This window comes from Otolemur garnettii, unplaced genomic scaffold (assembly GCF_000181295.1).
Source record: "Otolemur garnettii isolate 467f Iridium unplaced genomic scaffold, OtoGar3 scaffold00112, whole genome shotgun sequence".
Taxonomy (NCBI): domain Eukaryota; kingdom Metazoa; phylum Chordata; class Mammalia; order Primates; family Galagidae; genus Otolemur; species Otolemur garnettii.
Window position 1 is genome coordinate 6,607,338 of NW_003852507.1, and position 7,101 is coordinate 6,614,438.

Here is a 7,101-nt window from a genome sequence, read left to right on the forward strand (position 1 = left end):
TCAAAAAAAAAAGAGTACTTCACTTCTGCCTCCAATTGTCTTATCAGAAATCACTATCCACTTACCTAAATCTTCATCCCCATGGAACTGCCAGACAACCTTGGCTTGTTCCAACAAGACCTCATACAGAGGACAGCCTTCTGGCCCTAACCAATGATTCACAAGTTCATCCTTCAAATGCCAAAAATGGTCCTTTATTTCATCTCTAATTGCTTTATCAAAACTAACTTCTGGCTTCTCCTCAGGAGAAGTTGTATCCAAGGCAACTTCTTGCTGGTAATGTTCCTGCAACCCTCCTTGAGTCTTCCTCTGTGAGAAGGCTTTGCCAGGAGCCACCACTGGTTTCTGAGAACTACTGGAACAACAGTCTGCAAAGTGAATACCCCCAAAAGGATGTAAGCCTTGGCTTTGGGCATTTTCTGAGAATATAAGTGCTAGTCAGCAATTTGTGAACAAAAGCCATGGTTTAAAAGAAAAAAAAAGTCAAAATGTAAATTTCTCCCTGAATCACCAGGGAAAAAATCTTCAGCCAATAGCCCAATTCTATCTTCCCACAGTCCATGACTTCCGCTAAGAGAATCAAATATTCATGTTTCAGTTTTAGCCACCAGAGGTAGGGAGGTTTAAATGCCAGGAGATTCTTGGTACCCTCAAGCATACTCCATGTGTATGTGTAAGGTTAAGCCTGCATCTCTCCCTTAGCTTACCCATATATATGTAGAAGGTTAAGCCTGCATCTCTAGATGGTTTAATTCAGTAATAAAGTAACAGAAAAGGGCTCTCAGTTCATGTCGTGCAGGGCTGAGACAGAAACATTTCCCTTATACTATATGGAAAATGGCTTTGTATACCTCTGTAATACATGTATTCTGAAATTTAAGGAAAAAAAGTAAAGCAACTTTGTAGAAAAAGACAATGCCTTTTGTTACAGGCTTTGTGGCTTGTCAGCAACATTAGACCCCCCCCAAAACTACGCAAGTTTCATCAGTCCTGGTTCTGGGGTAGAGACCAAGAGAATGCCAAAGGGGGAAACAGGACAGCAAACAACTCAGGTGGCACAGCCCTCTAGCACACTCTCCCCCCTGCCTCCAGGCAGAATGACCTGGTCCTTCAGCTAAAGCAGTGCTGACATCCTCCACTTAGAGGCAGAAGCTTGCAGGATAATTATCATTAGTTGATTTTGCTCAAGGTATGTCACAAACTATATGCCCAACCCTTCTCCGATGCTCACGATAGATGAATAAAACTAATAGTTGCTAAATAGTTATGGTGCACAAAGTATGGACCCATGCACTATGTGAAGCAACTTATACATACTAAGTTACCCTCACAACAATCCTATGAGAGAGGTAAAGTATTACCCTCCGTTTACAAATGAGAAAACTGGGGTTAAGTAAACTGGCCAGCCCCAAGTCACACAGCTAACAGCCAGGAGAGATGGAATATGACCCCACATACTCTGACTCCAGAGGCAGCACTCTTCACTGCCAATACTACCCCACTGCAGAAAGACAACTCTGTGACAGAGGGGACTTTCAGCACTGTCACATTCTCTAGTGTAGACTGGGATGTAAGGTAGAAAAGAGAACTTACAAGACTGAGTTCTAGTGAAGACAGAGAACCAAGTAATCCAAAGAATGATACACTAGGGGGTAGGCTCTTGAACAGTTCAAGTTTCCTTCAGTGGTACCATCTTCCAGAGAACATCTGGAAATGCAGGGGCATTTTTGGCTGTCACAAGAACTAAAGGCTATTACTGCATTTAGTGCCCAGATGCTACAGATGTGAAACATTCTACAATGGATAAAACAGATAAGGAATGGGGCCTCCCACATATCAACAGCACCCCTACTAACAAACACTGTGTGGCAAACCAGCCCTGTGCACAGCTCCTGGGCACCAGAAGAGAGAGACAATAGGAAGATCCTTTTACGCTCATTGCTTTAAAAGCCTTACCTTGTGCTTCTTGAACTTTTGTGAAGCACCTGCCAGGCAGCATATAGTCCAAACCTGTTCCTCAACCCCTGCATCTAGATTTATCTCCAAGGCATGGGCAGGAGCCAGATTTGGGTCCACAGGCTATTGGTCCAACAAGACACTAGGCTCCATCCTGGCCCAGGCAGCAAGCAGAGGGCTACGTAAGCTGATTCTTGGACTACATAATTGAGAACTGTAGAGAAGTCTCAGAAGGAAGGAGCCTATGGTCATTGCTCATTGTAACTGTCATCATCTCAGGTCTATAATGTCAAGACCTCTGCTGAGCATGGAGAAGATGGCAAGTCAGGCCTGTGGGAAAACCATTCTTACTACCTGTCGGTTCTAAGGAAACACAGCACCCTGATACTTCCCTTCTCTCTGTGTCCTTAGACATAATATCCCTCATCCACGGCCCAACTCTGTTCCCTAAGTCTCTTCTTTAAAGAAAGACTAATATTTATGAAATAGATAATAAAGAGCAGGGTCGTCAGGAATCCATAACCAACTCTATCTTGTAAGACAGTCTTTACAAAGCACTCGGCAGCATGTGTTTATTTTTCACTGAAGCCAACCAATACACTGATCTTCCAGTTCTCACCTCTGTCCCTTGCCTATATAGCATAAACATTCAGCCAGGAAAAGGATGAGTGAAGATTAAATCTAATTCATAGGGCTCTTCATTCCTCATTGATAATCTTAAAGACCTCCATCTAGAATGGGATAAGGAAAGCAAGGCTATTTACAGAGTCACTGGGGATGTCCTTAATGATTATATCCTTGTTGCCCTAGATCTCTTTGACAATTATATAGGCAGCTGTAGAGGAAGAGTGAATGGATTGTTACAAGGCATTAATACCTAGAGATATTAAACTGAATTATGTTCAAGAGCCACAACTCTGGGATGGCAGTAGTATTGTGGGAGGCTGGGAGGGCAGTAACGTATGACTATGAGACAGGATCAAAACATAAAGCAGTAGTGATGGCACCAATAAAGTGATCACAAAGAAACAGTCATTGTTATGGAAAGGACTGTAAAAAAGATAGGTTAGGAACAAGCAGTTAGGAAAGTGGCAGGCAGGGGATAGTGATGCTTAAGTCATGAAACTGGGAGATTTATGAAACAATCTAAGGGCAAAGTATCTTTTTTTTATTTTTAAGGGAACTGTTATGAATTTTTTATGTACTTAAAAGTTGGAAATTCTCCAAAAGATAGAAAAATTAGTTAAATAATTTGCATTAAAAATAGGTCTGGCAGTTCTAGCACTAGCAGTCTTAGCTAATGACAACTACCCTCTACCTCACCCACAATTTGCAAACATAAAAACTCTGGAGAAAATATATGGTTCACAATGAGATAGCACTTCACACCCATTAGGGTGGCTATCATCAAAAAATAAAAAGTGTTGGTGAAGATGTAGAGAAATTAGAACCCTTGTGCGCTGCTGGGTGGGTATAAAACACGTAATTCAAAAAATTAAAAATAGAATTGCCATACGATCCAGCAATTCCACTTCTGGGTATACATTCAAAATAACTCAAAGCAGGGAGACACCCAGATATTTGTAAACCCATGTTCACAGCAGCTTTATTCATAATAGTCTAAAGGAAGAAACATGATGTAATGGTACATTTCAAAACTGTTAAGCAATGAGTATAATTGTGATGGATGTGTTACGTAGTGCAATATAAGCATTTCACATTGTATTTTGAAGCAGAACCTTGAACCCTATAAATGCATCAATGTACAAAGTTGTGATTTAATAAAAAATAATAATAGAAAAAAGGAAGAAACAACCCGAGTGCCCATCAATGGATGAACAGATAAAACAAAATATGGTAGACACATACAATGGAATAGTACTCGCCCTTAAAAAGAAATCCGGGCATACACAACAACACAAATGAACCTAGACAGCATTATGCGAAGTGAGATCAGCCCATCACCAGAAGACAATACTCTATGATCCACTCACATGAGACACTTAGCACAGTCAAATTCATAGAGACAGAGAAGAGAATGGTTGTTACCAGGGGCGGGGGGGGGTCCCAGATGGAGGAGGAAATGAGGAGTTATTGTTTAATGGGTACGAGTTTCTGTTTTGCAAGGAAGAAAAGTTCTGGAAATAGATGGTGGTAATAGTTGCACAACAATGTAAATGTATTTCATGCCACTGGACTGTACTTAAAAATAATTAAAGAGTTAAATTTTATGTTATATATATTTTATACAATAAATAAGGCCAGGTATAGTGCCTCATACTTATAATTCCAGCAATGTGGGAGGCCGAGATAGGAAGATCACTTGAGGGCTAGAATTTGAGAGTAGCCTGGGTAACACAGAAAGACCCCTATCTCCACAAAAAAATTATACATTACCTAGGCATGGTGATACACATCTGTAGTGCTGGCTACAGGAGAATGAAGTAGGGGGATCACTTGAGCCCAGGAATTTCAGGCTTCATTGAACTATAATCATGGCATGGTAATCTAGCCTGGGTGACAGAGCAAGACCTGTCTCTAAATAAATAAAAAGCAAAAAACAAAAATACTAAATAGCTAAGCTTAAATCAGAAAAGGGGAAAATTTCTCCAAAAGGGAACCAAGACAGTGTGATAAACTCTAAAGCCGAACCTCAGAAGTCACAGAAAATAAGAAACTCAACGTGAGATCTAGTCTAGGTGTCAAGCTTTTAACACCCACACAGAAACAAGGCCACACTTGAAGGAGGTGAAACTAAGGCTCCTATGTTACTTAGGAAAGGCACATATTCCATGACACAAAGGGTGGACACACTCCACTCATCTGCCAAGTGAAGTAATAGGAAACTCGCTCTGCTCAGGACACCTATAAATAATCAGAGACCTAGGTCTACACCAGGTTCAGTTGTGCATGATGAAATTATACTACCTGAGGTTTAAAAAAAAGGTAAAAATAGGTTTCATGCTCTATAAATTGCCAGTGAGAGTGCAAACTGGCATAAACCCTATAGAGAGGATTTGGGAATATCTGTCAAAATAACAAAAATACGTACCATAGCAAAAACAATGGGATAATATTTTCAAAGTGCTAAGAGAAAACAATGGATAACTTAGATCCTCCATGAAGGCAAATAATCATTCAATAATAAGAGGCAATAAAGGCCTTTGTAGGAAGCAAAACTAAGAGAATTACTAGCAGATTCACACCAGATTAAAAGAACAAAGAATATACATCAGTAAGAAATAAAGTGGGGGCAGCACCCATAGCTCAGTGGGTAGAGCACCTGCCTCATACACCCAGGTTGGTGGGTCCAGCCAGGGCCAGCTAAACAACGACAACCACAACAACAACAAAAAAGATAGCCGGGCATTGTGGTGGGTACCTGTAATCCACCGGAAGGCTGGGGCAAGAGAATTGCTTAAGCCCAAGAGTTTGAGGTTGCTGTGAGCTGTGACATCACAGCACTCTACCCAGGGCAACATAATGAGACTCTGTCTCAAAATAAAAGAAAAAAGAAAGAAAGTGAACCCAGAAGGAAGAAGACACTTGCAAGAAAGAGTGATGAACCAAGAAATGAGTAAACAAATGAAAAATCTAAACAGGAACTGACTTTATAAAACAATAATTACTATTATTAATATCATGACTAATTTAGGGGGTTTAAAAACAAGATAGAATGAAAATACTGAATAAGAACATATTTAAACATGAGCAAAATGGCTATATTTGAAATGTTTTGAGGACTTAGTATTGTTAGGGAGGAGCAGAGTGTTATTGACCAGCTGTGTTAAGTATGTAAATTAAAATTTGTAAATTAACCATACAGTAATAAAAATAAGGTATATCATTTTCAAACCAGCAGAGGGAAAAGACAAGGAATAGATAAAACTGGAGTAGATATAACTGAATTGCAATATAACACAATATAAGGAGGAAAAAACATTACAAAAAGCAAGGGTAAACAGTATCAAAATTATTACCCACATATGGTAGAAATAAATCCAATGTATCACAAATTATAAAAAAAATTGATTAAACTTGCTATCCAAACAAATGTTTAAAAATAATAAAAATTTAGGCTCAGTGCCTATGGCTCAAGTGGCTAAGGTGCCAGCTACATACACCTAAGGTGGCAGGTTCAAATCTAGCCCAGGCCCGCCAAAACAATGACGGCTCTGCAAAAAGAAAATAGCCGGGCATTGTGGCAGGCACCTGTGGTCCCAGCTACTTAGGAGGTGGAGGCAGGAGACTCACTTGAGCCCAGGAGTTAGAGGTTGCTGTCAGTTGTGATGCCACAGCACTCTACCCAAGGGGACAGCTTGAGGCTCTGTCTCAAAAAATAAATAAATAAATAAAACTTAAAATAATAAAAATTTAGCTGTAGTCTGTTTTTAGAGACACATGTAAAACCTAAAAATGAAGAAAGTAAAAGGATAAGAAAAGATACACTAGAAAAATAGTATCCCTTCCTCACTGCCTGTACCAAAGTAGAGCTGGAATCACTAGGTAATACTAAACAAGATTTTCTTATGTGGAAAAGCATTATTTTATAAAGGATTTCTATAAAAATATAAATTATCAAAACAGACTCAAAAGGAAATAGAAGACCTGAGACCTAAAACAATAAAGAAAATTGAATCTGTAGTCAAATCTGTCTCTCCCATTTAAAAAACTACTAGGCCCAGACCAAACTATCAAGAAACAGATAACCTTCCATCTTACTGACTCAAACTGTTTCAAAGAAAAGAAAAGGAGGAATAATTCCCAACTCATTTCACAAGGCTGATATGTCATTGATACCAAAATCAGACAAGGATGGTAGAACAAGTAATATTATAGGCCAACACTGCTTACAAACACAAGTGAAAATCTAAATGAATATTAGCACTGAGTCCGGCAATGCATAAAAATTTAATATCATATTTCATCAGATCTAAAAAGTCACCGATGATAAGAGGAGTCATTCTTTTACATATTAAGAAAGAGAAATGCTGTCACTTCATCTGTGACATAATGCTTTATCACTCATACATCTTATTTTATACTTACCTTAGAAGCTTTTTGGACTTATTTATACATATTTTTATTATATGTCATTGTTATGCATTTATAGCAAGGAAAACATAAGCAAAATAAATAAGATAC

The 7,101-nt window shown here is 39.0% G+C and overlaps 1 pseudogene; it reads right to left on the reverse strand.

Moving 5' to 3' along the window:
- The window catches only part of LOC100954644, a 1,360-nt pseudogene extending 800 nt beyond the window's left edge, over positions 1 to 560 (reverse strand).
- Positions 561 to 7,101: the final 6,541 nt, after the last annotated feature.